We start from the raw sequence: 20,205 nt of genomic DNA on the forward strand, positions 1-20,205 counted from the left end.
CCCTCTTCCGTGCGTGCCTCGGTCACCGCCCCGGCGCCGGAAGCGCCGCCGACGTCATCACCCGCCGCGGCGGCGCCGCGCGGCCGCTTCCCCCTCAGCTCTCCGCAGCGCCGCCGCCCCGCCCCGCCGGCCCTCAGGCGGGCCCGGCCCTCAGCGGGGATGGGCCGGGGGCAACGAGCGAGGGGGAGCTCCGCGCCCCTAGGAGAAGAGAGTAGGGCGGCTTCAGGCGGAGCGAAGCGGCGGGCGGGCCGCTCGTGTGGCTGCTGGCCGAGGTTGTTACTTCGGCAAAGTAAATGGCGGGAGAGCGGTAAGACGGGGCCTCGTGAAGCACCGCTCGCTGTGGAGCGAGTTCTGCCGTGCCGGCCTCTGGGGGTGCGTGTGGGAGCGGGCGCAGGGCGCGGTGATCTCCTCGGGAGATGGCGGGCGGGTGGCTACGGCCTTACCTCGCACCGTCCTGGCACCTCAGTACACACGTTCCCAATTACAAGTGATGTTCTTCCGTACAAGGCGTGCTCGCTGGGCACTGAGCACACAAAGGCAACAGCCAGAGGCCTGTTGTAAAAGAAAGCTAGTGGAGTATCACTAAAAAAGTAGGACACATCAAGATGCCTGTGTTGCTTTGAACATACACATTAATTACGTTCTTTAACTGTGTCACTATATCCAGTTTCCTTCCTCAGACCCCCCACCTCAGACAAAATTTCATCCCTAACGCGTACTTGGGATGTTAATACTGAACTGCGTTAGAGAAGGCTCCAGGGAGACCTTATGGCGGCCTCCCAGTCCCTAAAGGAGCTCCAGGAAAGCTGGGGAGGGACCCTGGAGCAGGGAGGGGAGCCATGGGATGAGGGGGAACGGCTTTAAACTGGAAGAGGGGAGATTGAGATGAGATCTCAGGAAGAAATTCTTTGCTGTGAGTGTGGTGAGCCCAGGTTGCCCAGAGAAGCTGTGTCTGCCCCATCCCTGGAGGGGTTCAAGGCCAGGTTGGATGGGGCTTGGAGCAACCTGGGCTGGTGGGAGGTGTCCCTGGTTGGACTAGATGGCCTTTAAGGTCCCTTCCAACTCTTAACTATTTTGTGATTCTATGAACTGGGTTTTTTGTCTGGAAAAACACTGATGGAACATTGATGCGTGTGAGGTCCTGCAGTAACAAAGGTCTTGTGGCAGTTAAATGTAGGCAGGCTTTTTTCGACCCGACGGACATCAATGAGGAAAATGTTTGTAACCACAGAAACACATGATTGTAAAGACTGGTAATGGCTCTAACGCGCTGGTACACTATGGATGTTTTGGAATTGGTGTTTCAAGCCAATAGCGTCTATTCCACTTATATTTTAAAGAAATGCAAAGAGCCTGTCATGATTTGATTACTTTACTCTTAAGTTTTGTCTTTTGTCTTACTTGGATAATGTTGGAAAGCAGCAGTCATGTCTGCAGCACCTCTGAAGTGAAACATTGGTTTTTTAAAAAATTCTCCAAGAACTAACGCTCATCATGAAAGCAAGTGTACACGGTTTCTCCACAAATCTTTGTGTTCCTTACATCCCACCAAAATCTACCTCTCTTACCTGCCTCTATATGTTCTTAATAAACGGACTGCATAAGTCGGAACAGCACCACTATTAAGTTACATGATTTCTAAGTTACCTGGCTATAACTATAGTTCTTGACCTCTAATCTTCAGGTACGAGGTCTAAACTGAACAATACATTTATAAACACCTCTGTAGATGACAGTTTGATGTGATCCAGGAGGAATAAACTGAATTTTCCAGCCACCTACCTACTACTACTTCCTGGTATGACTGCACAAAAATCTCAAAACAGTGCAAGATGCATGACGGCAGATCATCCACGAGAACAACACCTTTGTCCTCTTATGTCAAATACATTGATTTTTTAATGATTTATAGCAGGATACAAGCACAAATTAAGTATTTGTTATTGGTTGCAATCACAACAATCAGAAAACAGAATTGTAAGTGAATATAGGTAATCTCAGCCTTACCACCTGAGATTCATGGTGTGCGTGTGAAAAGGGTGTCACTTTTTTCAAGTGATAAGCCTGGAAATGTGACCTAGTCTTCGTTGTTTGATCCAAGAGGTGACTGATGTCTTTAAACAAGACACATCTCAGATTTCTTTGGCTGCACAAGCAGCCCAGCAGAGGAACAGAGTGTCTGAGTGCACCAAATTCACCAGCTTGGATCCAGGAAGGGCAGTTGCAGGGCTGGATTTTACCCTTTAAGCTGTTAGAAAGGAGTTGCCCTCTCTGTCCCTTGGAGGTGCAGCACAAGGTTGGGAAATGGCACCGAAGGGTCGGTTCGCCGCTGAGCTGATCTAGGCCGGGCTGCAGGAATGCCGAGTTAAATTGTGTTACAAATCTGCGTTTAAATACTGGGCTCCAACATTTGCACATTACTTCAAGTATCCGTTTAAGTTGTTGGGCTTGGAAAGGGTATTTTGAGCTATGCAGTGCAGTTTCTCGCTAATGAAAGCAGACGTATTATTTTATCAGTCTGCATTGTATTCTCAAGGCCTGAATCATACAGAGTGGTTACAAAACACCACTTTTGTTGGCACAGGCAGCATGGCCTATCAGACTATTTGTTCAGTTTCTTTTATGATGGTGACCTCTGTTCTGATCAAAGAGTTGCTCCTTCTAATCTTGCGGTGTAGAGCCAGTCGTTTTCCTCCATTTTTATAACATACAGTTTATACCTGCTCTCCCTACCCGCCTCACTAGTTTGAGCCTTTTTGTGAGCGCAACAGCAATAAAAGTACTTTTGCTCTTTAGAGAAGAAACTTGGTGTTAGATTCATTGGGCTTATAAGCTTTGTTTTTGTCACGGGCAAAAGCTGCTAACCAAAGTCAGCTGTCCATTGTGTGATGGTTCGAATGAGAGAACGCCTTGGGGAGGCGTGAAACTTCAGGGTGCATAAGAGCGCTTTGTAGTTCAGGAACCCAAAATGAAACGTTCTTGCAGATACCATGGTAATCATCAAGATGGGCTTATAATGAAAGAGGAAATAATTAAGATTTTTTTTTTTTGTATCCCAGTCTCTATATGGGTGCATGACCCAAAGCTGTGTTTCCTACCCATAGGGCTCTTAGGTAATGGATTACATAGCCATGGAAAGTCAGTGTAGCCCTGAGTCAGGGAAGTGATACCTAACAAATACATTTCCTTTTGGGAGTCTGTGAGGCTGATTAACTTTGGACATTTGGTTTTGTTGCTAGCATAAAGCAGCAGGAAATCTTGAGAAAAACAATAATCCTTCGTTATCTCTTTTGATCTGTGACTGCTACTTCAGTATTTATTCAGTTCCCTTCCGGTTATTGATCACTCCAGCAAACACTTGATATGAATAGTGGGAAAACCTGGGGCTTGAATCCAGCAAATGCTTTCAGAAATTTGCTTGTGTGAGCCAGATTCTGTAAGAAGTTCTACAAGACAATTCACACATTTAAACCTCTGCTGTGGAGTAAGTATCTGTGTGGATCTGCTTTCAGTTTCATTTATAACTGCTGGAAGCAGTATCATCATCAAAAGTCAGGAAGTGGGGATATTGACTTTTGTTTGCAAGCATAACTAGTACAGGAACTGAAAAAAGTTATTGCTGGTTTGAGTTTTAGTAACCCCTCCAATACACACACACATACATGTAACGTGCAGATTTTCACACCCCGAAGTCTGACTTTTGCATCCACCTGCCCTTCTGCCCTGATTTTACATGTGCACACTCTCCCTCCCAGTTCATACATGTGTCAGCTAATTCAGCGCATCTGTGCTCTGCCATGCCATCCAGCAGCTCTAAACACACTCTGTTCGCACTCAGCGTTTAGTTCTTAGGTATTTTTTTTCTCTATGAGCTCCTGAATGACAACCAGAGCTTCTGAAATTACCAGTTGAGGGCTGGAGAGAAAAAAAGGGTTAGAGAAGGTGTCTCATTCTTGATGTGTAAAGATAATTAATCTAGCTTTTAACTTTGATAGCTTTTATTGTTAATGCACTGAAATGGCACTTCTGAATCCCTGAAATACTTTTCTTTTTGAGAAGAGGTGAAGGTATTTTCTCTCTGTATTTGTTTTTCTGAAAACTTCTTGAATTTTTAACCCAAACTCAGGACTGCTACAACGGCCACAAGGCCATCTTTTCCCATTGTCTCCCTCTAGGCAGTTTCAGTATCAATTTTTCTCTTTTTGTGAATAGAACTGCTTCAGATAAACTAAAATTAGGCCATCATTAATTATTTTAAACAGAAAAAATAAAACTGAAGTTGTTCAGCAATTATGCAGCTACTGCTGACCAAGTCTAAGGGAGAAAGAAGGAAAAGAACATAAACGTCTCTGCATTCAGAGAAGTACCGTTTTCTGTGACATGTTTTAAGATTTGTCTAAAACACTCAGTTTTAATAACTGTAAATTACACGTGGAAAAGAATGATTAAAAAATGTTTTTATGCAGCCATGGCATTACTAAAAAATTACGTTTTTTTAGTATCTGTATTTCTCCATTACAGCAAGTTTCCTGTGAGCATCTCAATTGGTGTGGCCTTTTGAATGAAGAAAATTAAGGAAATCCAGACAGATTCAGAATGTAACAAGAGTGGTGCTAGTCTGGAAGAACTGCTTAGAGTTACAGCAGCCCTGATCATCAAGGGACAGCACCTCTATATATGCAGAAGGTAAAATATTTACATTAATGCTAACACTCAAATACACTCAGTATGAAGGCCCATTTGGGAGTGACTTCTGCCTCTATTTGGCATGGTGAGCCAGGTGATTTTGGCATTTTCTACGCTTATCCACATCAGTGTCTGTTTGAAATACATATACATCCTGCTTGAATGTCTTCAAAATGATTTGTATTCCATCTCAGATACTGATATTACATGTTATGATAGTTGTCCTTAAACCGTAATACATCGTGCCAGCTTTGACCACTTCTTCCCGGGGAGGATTGGGAAAGTAAAAAAAGGTCCAGAAAGCAATACCTTTTAAATATTGTTAAAACTACAATAACAGCACAAGAGTAAATAGTGATATATAATACACTGCTACTATTTTGGGGATGGAAGTTCAGAGTTCTACTTAAGAGATATGAGACTTGGAAACGGTCTTCCTGTAAGAGTACCGCCAGCAAAAGGCTACAATTTCAAATAACACTTGAGAAATCTGTGTACAGTGTAGGTGACACGAGACGATTGACTCTGACAGAAGACTGGGCTGAAACACTGATGGCCCCAGACAGGCATTAGGCAGGCATCCCAAGCCTCATGAGACAACAGGAGGCAATAACTTTTGTATTAAAATTAAGGTTTTGATGTAATTTTGCACTCTGTATTTTTCATAGTGAGCTTTACAAACTAGTCCCTGTATTATACCCTTCTCTACTACGCAACATATAATAGTATTTTGAACTTGAAATTCTAAAGGGATGATTATCTAACAATTGACCTAAAGTGTTAAGCTAGAAAGATGTTTATTCTGTAATATATTTAGTCATTTGGGAATCTATGTGTTATTTTAGAAATGGTTTAAGCACTTGGAATCCTAAAACTTATTAGTACTCTGCGAGACTTACGTTTTCACATGGATAAATGATTTTTGAAAGTGGGTTTCAGGTTCCTAATTTGCTTCACGTGTTTTAAAAACATTTACCCTTTTTGAGTATAAAACTGAAAAATACCATGGCCAATTGAGGCAAATAGCATCTGGATGAGATCCTGGATTTCTTTCTGAGTCTCTGCAAGTGCTGTAGAAAATAAAAATAAAATAAACCCAAGAGAAATCTTAAGATAAAGAGAAGGTTTTTTGTGTATTTTATGTATAATGGATCTGTAATCCAAAACTGTGAATGCAGCCTCTCATGCCAAAACCACCTGTATTTCAGTATCAAAGTTTACTTGTCAAAGTAATGTTTTGGGATTTTTTTATTACTAACATTTAAGGCAGCATCATCTGTAGACTACACAAGAATCAGCTAGGAGGTTAAACATTTCTTACATTTTATGTTTTGCTTGAGTCCTGCCAGTCCATAATGATAATTTCTATAGTAACCACTTTTTAAGTAAACAATTGATTAGTTCTGAAATTAGTCCTTGAAATTGCTTTTCTTTGTGCCGCTCAGGATATCTTAATGCAAGCAGCCTTCACTGGCATGCAGAACAACAAGGTTCAAGCTGTTACTTTTCTATCTTCATATAAAGTGTGCCTACAAAATATTTATACTACCAGGCTAGTTTATCTCTAGACAAGAAAGGGGGTGAGAATCTCTGTGTAAAACTTTGTAAGACCTTGGTTTCAGTGAAGGCAATGTAAGAAATTTCTTTGATTTCTCAAATAGGTGTGTAAAGTGGAAGAAAAACATTTTTTGCAGAGTTCAAATGATAACTAGAAAAATTGTCTAAAAGCCCTCAGTCGTCTAAAATTACCTAACCCCCGCTAGGATCTTCTGGAGCCTCTGTTTTTCAAAACAGAACCTTCCCTGCCTTTTTGCCTTGTGGTATTCTACTTATTGGCTCATATTATTTGCCATTTTGTCCTCGCTTCAGTGCACTTCTTTTCAACAGCTATATGTTGCTGATTCCTGATCTCCTATTTTATGGGGAGGCTGGGATACAGATTTTATAAAAAAGAGGAAAGATCAATCTTTCTGTTATTTCGGTTTGACACAGTAGAGGGAGCCAGAATCCGTCTTCCTCTAAAACTAGTCAGAATTGAGGGCCATGAATGACAAAACTCTTCCTAACATTCTGGAAATGAAATTTTACTAAAGCATTTGATTCTTAAACATATCTGTCCTAAAAATATTTTTTCCATTGAACGGTAAATACAAAGTAAAACTGTAAAAGAAACTGTGATGATTCAGAGCTAAAGGAAAAATCATATGCTTCCCTGTACCGTGGTTTCTCCTCAATGTTCAACAAATATCTTCTGCTGTGTGGATTCCCCAATGCCAAACAAGAGGAAGCTAAGTGTTTTTGCTACCAGAGTGAATGCAGGCGATTTATGGATATGAATGATAGTTTCACTACACACTGTTCCACTTCTCTCAAGATATCCCTTAGTCCCTTAGTGAACACATTTTTAACAGATGTTGTGACGACAGGGACATTAACTACCTGTATATTGTGTGTGTCGTGCGTATTCACAGAAACGGACAGGTAAGAGCCGCGTGGTTTGTGAATCGCGGGCTCTGCAGACCTGTAGAAAACAATACAGGCAAAATCAGTGGTTGCTAGCCACAGTGCAGCTCAGATAGAGTAACAGTGCTTACATTTCTTTAAATCTTTTTCCTAAGAAAAAAAATTGATAAAATCCTGAGATACTGAAGTGGTATTTTATACTGAAGAATGGACAACATTTCTTCAAGGAGCCTTATTCCGTCAGGCTGCTCCTAGGTGAACAGCAGAATGCCAAAGGTCCTGCCAGCCCAATAAGAAAAGGGAAATTGCACAGATGCACCATCTTTATACATTTCATTGACATGTCATGCTCCTAATATCATCGTCTGATGCTTGTTGAATTTAGCTATTTAAAGTAGCAAACATTTCTGCAACATTCTTAAATGAAGAAAGTATAAAAAAGCTCAGCCTCCTAAGAACACTGCCATTCTCGGCACCTCCGGATTTCTCTGTTGGTACCATACAGATCCTTTCTGATAGGCAGTCCTGACCACAAATATTGCAGGGTTATTCCAGCAGTATTGGTCTGAGCGTTTTGAGCTGCCTGTAATGTGCAATTATAGATTCAGTGGTTTCTACTTACAGCAGCCTGAATAAAAGAGGGAAGAAAGTACAATTAACAGAAAGCAAACTCGTATCCTGCTGTAATAGTATGGCCTGACTGCTGCAGTACCATCAAACTAGCACAAATAATTGATACCTAGATGGTTTTAGATGTTTCTGAGGCGTTCTTATTCTTCCAAGGAGAAACACCTCACAGGCTTTTTATCCTGGAATAGTTAGTCACTAAATGGAAATAGCTTGTAGCAATGATGTCTCTGATTAGCTGAAAGAATAGCCCTTTCATTGCCCTCGGGGACATTACGGGTTTTTTAACATTGAAGTCCACGGCCTCTCTGTGCAGAAGAGTTCAGGTAACGGTAGGTGGCATGCTTCTCCCGCCTGAGGACTTTGAAAAGGTTTGCTGCATCTTAATCCAGACTGGTTCTTACCCAATGCTGGTACCTGTGTGCTTCAGGACACATAGTAGCTTTCTCTGACCGGAGATAGACCCGCTTGTGTCCATACTTGTGCCTTTTGCGTTTATGCCAGAGCTCCTCCCAGCCTGTACTCTTCCCACAGCTCATTGTAACAGCCTTTTCATCTGTTCTTCATCTGCAGTTTTGAGTGGGTTGCCTCACATGCAGGAGGTAATTAAACCCATAAACCCATATTAATTCTTTGCTGTGTGACATGGACATTTCCTACTCTTCCTCTAACCAGACTAAATATATTTGTGGCATTTAGTGTGAAATAACTTCCTTAAATTGTTGTAGAGAGTTTCTAAAGTCCGTATGGAAAGATCCAAGATATGATATCTCGTGGCAGTTTTGTAAATTAAGCCCCTGCCTTCCAAAACCAGGGCCTACTAAAAAGCCTTTTGCATGAAGAACAGCTTCCCACTTGCAGTCGTATCCACTTGTGTAAAATAAACTGTTTCTGCGCCATTCCTGCTAACCAGTCTCTCTGTTGGATTTTAACCTTGCATATATTGTTGATTTTAATTTTGACCTGACAGGAATGAAGCTGTGATTTTAGATGTTACTTTACTCAAAAAAAGTTTGATTATTGCTTGATTATTCAGTAGTTTCTCATGTTCTTTTCTTAGCTATCCAGTTCTCTGGTCGCAACTGGGGTAAATAAGCAATGAGCTTTTCGAAAGCACACAGTTTTATCTAACTCCGCTTCCAGTGAAGTCAGGCGAGTTTTAGCACTGACTTCGACATGATCTGAATTAGGCCAATGATGAACGTATTTCAAAGTCCTACACTGAGGACCTGATAACCTTATTGAGTTGTCAAATAGCTGCTTAGGCAATATCAGTGCCCAATAGACAGGAGTCTCTGATTTGTCTCATTTAAATCTGTCCTTGCCCAACTTAAAGTGCACTTATGTACTAAAAGGAGGAAGGAAGTACTTGATTTTTCTTTCAGAATTGGAAGTAGGTAGATTGCCTACTTGATAACCAGGAATCAAATAAAATAATCTTCTTTTTCTTTGGGGAAAAAAAAAGACTACACAGAAATTCCTTGGGAAGCCTAGTCTAATTTTCCACCTTCTCCACACAATAATTTTTAGTTCCAATGTTACATCGTTCTGTATTGAATTTTACGACCAGCTTGATGGTGAAGTTTCCTTTTTGTGGGTGGCAAGATAAAATGACCTAAGTGCATGAGTGGGAGCGGGCTTACATGTCTGAGAGTGTCACTGAGGCTAATACAATCTAATCTGCGCTTTCCTAGAAGTTTGAAGAGGAAAATAATCACTCTAAAAGGCTAAGAGCCAGTCTTGGTCTCTAAGAAGAGACATCAAGGTCAGGCATAGTAGCTGGACTCTGTCATTCCTAGTCTGAGAAATGGGCATTTGTCCGTGTAGTTCATAGTTGAGTACCGGTTCTAGGGTAGTAGCGTTGTAGTTTGTTAATTTGTTTTGAAATTTTATTGGGCATAGGTCAGGGTTAGCAGATTAAAAGATGTTTGTCATTTGAAGGGTTTGAACATTTTAAACGGTCACTCTTTCTTGACCTGCTTTCGTTGTAGATCGCAAAACACCATCCCCGGGGACAACAAATGCATTCAGAAGGGTCGTTTCCCATGGATTCGGTGCTGCCATAGCTCAGACTCCTGTTAGGAGTTTTACTGTTGTCTTCAGCAGCAGCAAAGATGCACTGATGATATTTCTGATCAAGCAACCATTATGACATAAACTAGACCTCGTCTACCTATTTATTGCACAGTTTTCACGTAAAATGTCAATTAGTTGAATCCAAAATGTTGCACTGGAAGCATCAGAGTTCTGATAACTTTGGATTTCATGAAAGGTTATGTTTCCTATAGAACCATATTGGCTTTAACAAACCTGCAGGTTAAACCCTGTGCTTGTAGGATTTCTAGCTTTGGGGCACCCAGTCAAATGGGCCAAGAACATCAGTGTTCTGCGATGCCAGAACATCCATCCCAAAACTCTTAGAGTGCTGACAGCAATGAGGCTACAGTGCCCGACCGTGCAGCAGGACCTTGGAGACCGTGAGACTTGTGTTCATGTCAGGCTCTCAACTTATTCAGGCTTCCTGTTCTTACACGGGGAGCTGAGTCCTAGGTCTTGGCTCAGCACCGGGCTCTCCGCTCTGCCAGAAGGAACTGTGAGAATTTGGTTCAATACATAATTTGCACAGCTTCCAACTTCCCTTCCCAGGGAGCCAGGAATCTGGCAGACTTAGGCAACCATGAAAAATACTTTTTAAGACACAGGAGGCAGATATAACATTCAAATGTGGTAACATGACTAGCTCTTTATGAACAGGGACGGGGGGATCCCCCTTGTTACTTCAAGGGACACAGGGCAGGTTCCTCTCTTTCTAAATCAGGCACCTACTTGTGAGTCCTTCTGTCCATGGCTGTATTGACTAGACCTGCACTAACTCTAAAGGAAGCCCAGCGTCTCTTTGCAGTGAGAATAGCTTGCGTGTCTGTGTTGTAGACACCTGAAGCTTAGTAAAACAAATCCCACTCTGTATTTCCAGCACTCATAGCCATGGAGAAAAGTCAGAAACCTAAGTTCACTTAAAAGCGCAGGAGCCAGATAAGGGTAATTCTAAATTAATTCCTGACATTTAATGTCATGATTTATTTTTGAGACCTATAGCTAGATTATGAGTATGCCTGATTGGCAACATTGAACCACTGTTGCTATTAGAATAGAAGGCATTTGAACAGAAAGCAAATGTCAAGGACTGTCAGCGTGGGGTTGGAGGGCAGTATAGAGGAATGGCCTAGCGAGTATAGTCACTGGCTAATTGATCCAAAAGACAACACTAAAAGCTTCATGTCCAAAGAGTTTGTTAATATTTCTTTTCATGACTTGAGAAGAATTCTCGGGTTAGCATTCAAATTAGTAAAAAAACAACACAGCTATTCAGCCTTTGCAAAGCCACAGATCTATCTGGTGCCTCTTTTTAATTTCTTTGATGTGACTGGACCAATCTTTTTATTACTTATTTAAATGTACTACGTGAACCATACAGATCTTTGCTAAGCTTAATCACATTTTTTCTCAGATGAAATTTTTCTGATTCTTGGAATGTACCGAGGAACCTCTCTTAAAATCAAGTCTTCCTGAAAGCTCTCAAGTTAGGTACCCCAAATCACTTGTCTCCTTTGAAAATCAGAGTTTGCAAGCACTACTCTAAAGAAAAACCAACCAAACCAACCAAACAAGCAACATTTCCTCAGTTTCATACTACTTTTAGTCACTTCCTTAACATTGGGAATCACAGGTTTCCAGTATTACATGCTATCCTGTAACAGATACAGGCAAAGGAGACCATATGAAGGAAAATGGCAACCAGAAGACAGACAACTTTTTCTTGCTGCTGATGCAAATCCAGTTGCCTTCTAAGAGATCATTACATGCCGATAATGTCATTGGGAGTTTGATTCACGTTTAAGGTAGTACTGGACCTGGAACTACAAGCCAGAGGTCACCTAATAAATGTGGTCTGTTTGAATGCTGCTTGAAAAGTTTTTAGCTGTTAAAAACAATTGATTTTTTCAGACAGAAGAGTACACATGCTTAGGTTTGACTAATTGAACTTTGCTTCTGAGTCTAAGAAAAAAATGTTGAAATATTTCACTGTGTTTTTGGATTTCACCTGTGGGGACAGAAAGCTTCACGTTTAATTCATGGAGCCTCAGAATTCATTATAGCAGAATAATATACAGAAGTGGATTATCTTTTTATGTCAGTGAGTAAATGACAGTGCCAACTTTCAAAATCTATTAACCTGCTTGCTTTGAAAGAATGGAGCAGGCTCAGTGCTAGCAGGAGCAGGCCTGCTTGGCGGGCTGCAGAGCTCTGGACCTGGTTTCTTCCTCCTCATCCTTACCCCTCTGCTTGCAGAGTTTCAGAGTTCCCTGCTGTGACGGCAGGAGGCGAGTCCTGCCTTTACCCAGATACTGGCTTTGGGGAAATTGAAAACCTGGGTTCTGATAGTAGTGATGAAAGGAGCAATATTTTTGAATACAACCGTGATAGAGCTTTGCTCAGCACATATGGGACTGAAAGGATTATTCTCTACATGTTTATCCGTCTCTCTTGCACTATAAACATTCCCCCATTGACAAGGACATAAAATGGCTCTACAAACTTCTATTCTCCTGTTCAGGTGCCAGTTCAGACCCTGACTCTTAGCTAAGGACATTCCAAAGGCAGTAGAGGATATTTGAAGTGGGAAACACCACTCCTGCTCCAGGGCTTCTTTTAAAATAACTATCTTCCCATTTATCAAAGTTGTGAGAGCTTTCCCTTCAGGAATTGCTTACTCAGAAATGGAGGAAAGAATGAGAATGTCTTTTTCTTTATCGCTGTCTTTTTCTTCTTAATGCTTGAACATTTACAAGTTGTCTCACATAGATAAACTAGTATCTTTCCAAGAAACAAAACAACATAAAAAAAATCCAGAAGCCGTAACAGAAAAACAGGCACAAATCAGAGAACGATTATAGAAGCAACGCGTAATCTGTTTCTATGGGGATGGACATGAAAGAGGAAATATTTATCAACTCTGCAGTTCTTAGGCCGGAATGGGAAAACTGTAAGTTCATGATGAAACTAAACGAAAAATAAGACAAAGTGAGAGTGTCAGCACTGCCGAGGGGCAAAGGCTGTCAGTGATGCAGTAACATCAGGGCGTGTCAGCTGCGGAATGGGGGAGTCCCTGTAAAATCTCGGAAATTTTCCAGAAGTCCTGTAGTCCCACTAGACATAAAGCAATTTTTTCAACTCTTACTTAGCATTTCAAGTTGGGAACAAAATCAATGGCTCCCAGAATCCTTCGTTCAGATTCAACATGCTTTTCTTCTGATTTTAGCAAATACACCTGCTTACACTTACAAAAAGTTTGTAGCCGTGTTTTTTTATAAATTGGAGCTCACAGATAAACAACTTAAAGGAATTCAAAACAAAAAAAAAAACCCTTCAAACATTTCTGCATTATGTCAAAACTAGGAAAAAAATATTAACAATCTCTTGCCAAACAAAAGCTTTCAACTTTGGCTCTTGACTGAACTGTGTTCACTGAGCGGTTCCCCTATACTGCCAAAGACCATCAAGCTACACTGGACTGCAGTTGCACTTTTCCAGGCACAGTGCCACCAACAATTTCTTTGGGTTTGAATGCTGTTTATTAGCTATCGGAAACAAAATAGCCATGCCGGAGACAGACTGGGGAAAAGAATGAACCAGAGACTCTCAGTGAGAATTTTCAGAGAACTTACAGCAGACCTGTTAGGATGGTTAGAAACAGACAAAGCAGCTCGCAGCTAAACGTAAGCATAAGTAGAACAGATTGAACAATAGTTTATCAAACAGGAAAACGCATGAAAAATACATCCAAATCGGTGGGAAACAAAGAACAGAAATTAAAATAGAGTTTAAACAAAATCAGTTCTTGTTATGCTATTGTTGTTGTGCTATGTTATGTCTTGTTATGCTATTCCACATCTATCAGCTATGCCAACTGTTTTTAAATGGCACCTTAAAGAAGAATGGAAGCAGCCGCTGAGAACGTGAGCTTCTGTGGAGATATGACATCAGCAGGATACAAAACAACAAAAATAGGTGGATCATAAAACTCAGAAGAACACAGGCCGCAAAGCTCAGGCAGCAGCATGGAGATTGGAAACTGAGTGCCAAAAAGTTTCTAGGGCACAAGTGAACGTACTGGATTCCAAAGGCCTCCAGAGAATTATGTAAGAGGAAGAAAAAAGATCACCACCGACAGTTGTATCATGAAACAAACGTCAGTCACACCACCGCAACAATTTAAATCCCAGATGGCACAGCAAAGAAATTTATTAAAAGTACTGAAGCTAAAGGTTCTTTCTGGTAAGGACTGCATGAACTGAGTAACGCTGCACCCAGGGTAATTCTTTCCTACAACTATTTTGTAATTAGATGTGCACTTCACTGAGACCAAAACATCACTCTGATGGTTTTTTGAGGGACCTTATAACTAGAAATGGATAAAATGATCAAGCCAGTACGTCATCTGCTTTGCGGATTACTTACTTGTATTGACAGAAAAAAAAGGCATGGGGACATGAAAAAAAGAGACTAATTCTGAGAAGTCAGAAAATTTGCCAGCTGATAGCCCTTACTAAACACTGAAGGCTGTATACTTGGATAGATTCAAGCAATTTAATGCATTATAGAGGAGTCAATATGAAATACGTACTATCGGTAAGGTATTACCTCACACGGCAAAACAAAACCGCTCTTGTACTTGCTGCCAAAGGACGACATTGGCAGCTGTTTCTTGATAAGGACAACAGCTACATCACCACACTCTGGATTTCCTGAGACAAATTGGTAGGGATGGTAGAATGCCCCAGGGATCAAACGTACAGGATTTGAAAAGCAGGACAGGCAACAAGACTCACTAACAGGACTCGAGCACTTCATAGATTAATGTTGAAATTATATTGAGAATATTTTGGATGTAAAGATAGTATAGCAAGAAGTATAGCAAGGCATGAACTCGATCTCCTCTCTCTTATCAGCGTAAGCAGGAAAGCTGGAAGAACAAGGTGATTTCTGGCTCATTGCTGCACCATCCATGATTTACCTGCTGACTTACCCACAGCTTGCTTTTAACAGCTGAAACCAACAGAGAAGATATGCCACATGTAAAAGATATTATTACATCGTATCAAAGCCTTCATTAAAAAATATTTAACATAGGTTTTTTTCCAAGTTAGACTAGTGTATATAAACCCCCAGGGTGAGTAGAAGATGGAAATGCAAGAGATGCAGTTCATCTAAACAATAAAGCAAAGAGCAGGGGTAGCCCATTCTGAAATTCAGTGATATTCTGCAGCGTGCACGAGCAGACAGCATGTTGCTGCCAAGATGGGGATTGGGACATTGTTTCTAGAAATAAGGCAACCGGGAGCTTTCACGTTAATCTTACTAATACCCACAGAAAAACCTCCCCGCAAATAAAGTATCTTACCATCACCTGCATGTGTAATAAGCGCCACCAGCACAGCGGGGAAGGAAAGTCTTCAGAAACTACTGTAAATAATTAGAAGGCATATTTATGAAGTACCCTATTACACACCCCCAGAACACTGTTACCTGATATTCTTGGAATAGCAGAGCTAAAACTGAGATACTACGAGACGCATATAGATGATTTCTCACACAGCAATCGCGACGAGAAAGCTATGAAAAATGCATTTTTCTTCCTAAGGCAAAGCATCATTTAAAGCAACTATATAGGAGATTGAAGGCAGGAACTTAAAAGAACAAGTTCTGACCAGAGGGTCACAATTGCTACTAGCATCCTAAGGATACTTGGAAGATCTGCATAATCTGCATAAACAAAAGAGGCATCATATATAAGCAATATACTATATATTAAACATATACTCTTCAGAAAAGTTATTCTTGAAAACATACATTAGAGCCATTTTGATTTCTCATATGCAGGCAACTATAAGAGAGATGAAAGACCTGGTAAATAGCTATGTCATACATAGGAACATCCAGAGCCAGACATTGGAAATGTGCAACGTTCCCAGTAGAGCTCAGTATACATTAGGAACGCACAGAAATTCTCTCATTATCCTAAACCATTATCTAGGGGTTTGGAAGTGATACATATTGTCAGATACTGCTGCAGTGATTACTGCAGGCAAAGCAACGTAGCATTTCAATGGACAGTCATTCTGGCCGATTTAAAAATGCTTATTTTAATGAGAGAAAACTCCATAAAACTCTGGAGGAGTGGCTCATCACCCCAGATACATGGCTTCGCATCAGAACTGAGGATGTGCCCAGAAGATATGCCCTGTCCTGGAATGCTGTTAGCTACCCCTTAGCAGGTCTCTGCCTATTCAGCTACAGCGATCGCATCGTTTCCACGTTTATGTTTGCCCATCAGGTGGGCCTTCTTGCTCATTTTATATCTATGGGTCCATCTCTGTTCAAATAAAAGGCATATGTCTGTTTGAGATGTTTGACTTGTTTTACATGGGAGCCAAACATCAGTGATAAGAATAGCAAACATAATGCACCTGGGCAGGAAAAGACTGGTACCTGACCACATGTCCAGAAATACAGACAATTATTTTGAAATATAGTGATAATTACATTTATTTAAAAAAAGAGCAACTGTCCAAAGGGAAAAAATAACAGCTAAGCCACATGTCTGTAGGTGCAGGACTGGAAATAGGAGGTGGCGACACTTTTTTCAGCATTATCTCACCTGCGCCTGCAGACAGATGCAGAGAAGTAGTGCTTTTTTGCTGGTTCCATCCACTTTGGCAGAAGGCTATTTTTCATTTTGAGGAAGAAAAAAAATCGCTAGCTGGCTGCCCTCCTTCGTGTTATCATTAGATATTTAAAAAGCCAAAAAAACAAAGAAAAAACCACCCCCCAAACAGAACTGTGGTTACTGGCAGCGGGTGTGATCCTGGCACGTAAAGGTCTCCAGGTTTGGTGTATGTGTCACGGTCCATTCATGCAAACAAACTTTTGATCTTCAAAACAAAGAAGAAACAGCAGTAAATAAAACCAGGGGCCGCAAAATTAGAGGGTTACTAATTGTCTTTGTTTTTTGAGAGAGCACTTTGAAGAGGACTTACTCTCCAAAAGTGCTCTGGCAGTTGTTCTTATGAACATACATCAAATTTGTTACTCCAAAGTCTCATGCAATTTTAGTACATTTTGATCCACATATGTGTAACTTTCAGTAGGAACATGAATTCCCATGAAATATGAACAGCTTTCCCTTCAACTTTTGAATGCTTTCCACTCTCCTGCAATCTCCTTCAAGTGCAAGCCACCTGAACACAGAGGTGAATGGATGGGTTTTTTCTGATAAAGGAGGTGTTATTGTGAAATTCATGGCTCAGAAATTCCTTAAGAGCTATGGCTCTACCATGGCATCTCTTCATCCTTACTGATTACGTTGCATCCAGCTTAAGAGAGCACACAGCACAAAATGAAGCCTGCCCATATGCAAACAGAAGTCAGTTAAAGAGGTGTCTCTGAAAGTATTTCTCCAGTGGGGGTCTGAGAATGAAGTAATTCCCTTTGTATCAACTCTTTCACTTTGCACAGCATTGTATGATGGAATATTTAAAAATGATGCGTCCTTTTTTTTCCAGGTCTGTTACTCTTGGAATTCCTGTCCTTTGGTCCTCCACATCTGAAATAACACTAATTACCATCTGTACCTTTAGACATACATGTGCGTGAAAATGCATTCATCTTAAAATGCAACGGATATGTCCCTTTCTGTAATACCAGGACAACTTTGTTGAAAGTGTACTCAATGCGGTATGGAAGAATTGAGTAACAGGAAGCCCAGTATAATATTTAATATCGTTAAACAAACATCAGCATTGGAGTTCAGATCTCTCAGCAGTTATATGAAATGTTGGCATGAAGTACAGGACAGACAACAGAAGATATCTAGAAATAAACATGGACCCTGTATTACAAACTTACATATTAACTCTAGGGGACCAGTAGTGTTCTTGCTAACACTGCACAATGCTGCAGGGGAAAATTCCAGATAGCTTTCAAGATGCGACGTTCTATATCAAGACTTTTTCTTGTGCTAAATTTCAGTGTAACAGAAAATACTTTCCCCTCCCAGTCCTTAGCTGAGAGCATTTGAAGACCTCTGCTAAGGCATGATTTACCACTACCACCTTTTTTCACCACTTTGGCTTGGGCAATGTCTGGTTGCATTTTACAGTCACTTTATGGTTATCAACGAGACACCTGAATGTGTGTTTATATCTCACTGAACGCTCTGTTAAGATTTGCAGAGACACAGGTTCAAGACACAAGTAAATCAAGCTGACGTTGGTAGGAAAGTTATATTCCATTTTTACAGTAGCTTTCATTGGGTCAGAAGGTGCTTGCCAGATTCCTGAGTTAGCTCTTTGCATCCCTTCTATCGGAGATCTTAGACAAAGTGTTGTTAAGCCCCTGTATCCACCATTCCCTATATCACCATTTATATCAACACAAAATGCTTGCTGAAGTTTGCAAACTCAGAACACTGAGGTATCTGAATGTCAGTCATTTAAGGGACCGCGCGAAAAAATGCTAGGCAATCTTGAGGCATTCTGAAGGTTACAGGTTAATCAAGAGATCCGTGTTGTAGCCATGGGTTCTTCTTTGACAGAGGGATATGGTCAGTAAAGCCAATTACAGACTCAAGTGTTTAACCAGCTTTTCCCTGGGATTTTGTTAGGCTAAAGCAGCACAGTTCTGAAAGGTCCAGATTGTGTCATCACAATTCCCATTGTTCTCCAGAAAGTTGGGATTTTGCTACAAGCACCTGAAAATAATCCCTATTTCTAACATTATGACAAAACAGGGGTGTTTTTCTGCAAGTTTGGCTTTTCCCCACCACGCTTCATGTAAGAGTTATCCAGATAACCTTTACTTGCCAAAACAGAGCCTTGTTCCTTTAAATCACTAACAAGAAGGCTGTGTTTCACCTACAAAGATAACAGGAGCAGACTTGGGAAAATGCAAAACTTCTTTGCAAAAGCAGCAGCTAAGTACAAATTTCATTGTATCAAACTATTCTGTAAACCCATCTAAGTTTTATGTGGTTATTCATGGAGAACAGAATGGTCTTTCTGAAAGACAAAATGCATTGCCCTGACATTTTTCTAAATAAAAATTGCCTGTAAATATTTGACACCTCATTGAATTTATTTAAGACGTTTAAAAACTCAAGTTCAGACACAAAGTGAAGTCTTTTTTGTTAGTTTGTTTGTTTTGTCACTTTTCCAGAAAACTGAAAAATGAATTATTCGAACTACTCCCAGTAGGAATAATACAGAGTTGTGGTAAAACTGCCCACTTGAGAAAAAAACAGAGTAGAAAAGGGAAGCTTAAGGACTAAGGAAGTGTTAGAAGACCTCTCTCTAACTTATACCAGGTGGGTACTTGCTACTGGAAGCAACGTGTTGCAGGGCAGAGCACGACCTCCAGCAACGCACTGAGAATAGTTGGGTGGGTTGACATCCAGCCACCAGAGAGAGAAATTCTTTAAAAGTAAATCATAATATTCCCCACTGTGGAACTACATCACTTTGCACTCAGTAAGCATCCAAACTTATACTTGTTTTTTTTTTTTTAAGCCCCTCATTTCCAGGTTCTGGAAAATAATTACAGTTCTATTCCATGTCCTGGCACTCTGTGCAAACTTCACAATTCTTCCTGTGTCTGATCTCCTAGGTTATGGGCAAATCAATAAAAAAATTGTTAGAGAACGGTGCTTAATTAAGAGATTATTCTCAGGAAGACGTCAGCGTAAATGAGGAATTGCAAAAATTATGAAATGACGGCTCTTGCAAATGTTTACACAGTTTTCTGAATCCTGGTGAATAGCAGTACCCACAGAAAACCAGAAGGGAACCTAACAAGTAAGGCGCTCAAATCAGCCCGTGGCCGCTTGAGCAGCCTTCCTCTTGGATGTTACCCTAGGTATGCATCCCAAAATTTGGAGTGAGATACAGTCTTATACAGCATAGAAGTATCACTTCCAGTTTACTGACACAGACCTGCATGAAATCTGCATGAAATCGTTCCACTACAGAGCTACAGGTACTGGGAGATTCAGATTCCTTGGTACCCATTCCACACCTCTGCCTTCTGTTTCTGTATGAATTCAGAAGCCAGTTGAAAATGGAGATCCTGTTTACCTGTATCTTTGTGCTCATGGCTGTGTTTTACCAATCTCTATTTTTTTATACCAAAGTCTAGGTAAGCCATCTCAACTTTGTAAAGTGATTTAAAATTAAACTTCTCTCATTGCAAACATGTATGTGGACTGAGTCCTATCTGGGTGAATTCTTACTGTACAATATCAACCTGCTTTGCTTCTGGACAAATATTTGCCAAAAAAAAAAAAAGGAAAAAAAAAGAAGCACGGCTATAGGATTA

General features: G+C 40.7%; 1 long non-coding RNA gene across 2 annotated transcripts; it reads left to right on the forward strand.

The window, feature by feature from the left end:
- The first annotated feature begins 73 nt into the window (after positions 1 to 73).
- On the forward strand, positions 74 to 18,876 carry LOC134516109 (uncharacterized). Of its 2 annotated transcripts, none has more exons than XR_010071222.1 (3): positions 74 to 307; positions 4,522 to 4,686; positions 17,400 to 18,876. It is a non-coding gene; the product is annotated as an uncharacterized LOC134516109 (long non-coding RNA). The 2 variants fall into 2 exon arrangements; XR_010071221.1 differs by lacking the exon at positions 17,400 to 18,876 and adding an exon at positions 13,736 to 16,144.
- Positions 18,877 to 20,205: the final 1,329 nt, after the last annotated feature.

This window comes from Chroicocephalus ridibundus, chromosome 5, assembly GCF_963924245.1.
Source record: "Chroicocephalus ridibundus chromosome 5, bChrRid1.1, whole genome shotgun sequence".
NCBI classification, from domain to species: Eukaryota; Metazoa; Chordata; class Aves; order Charadriiformes; family Laridae; genus Chroicocephalus; species Chroicocephalus ridibundus.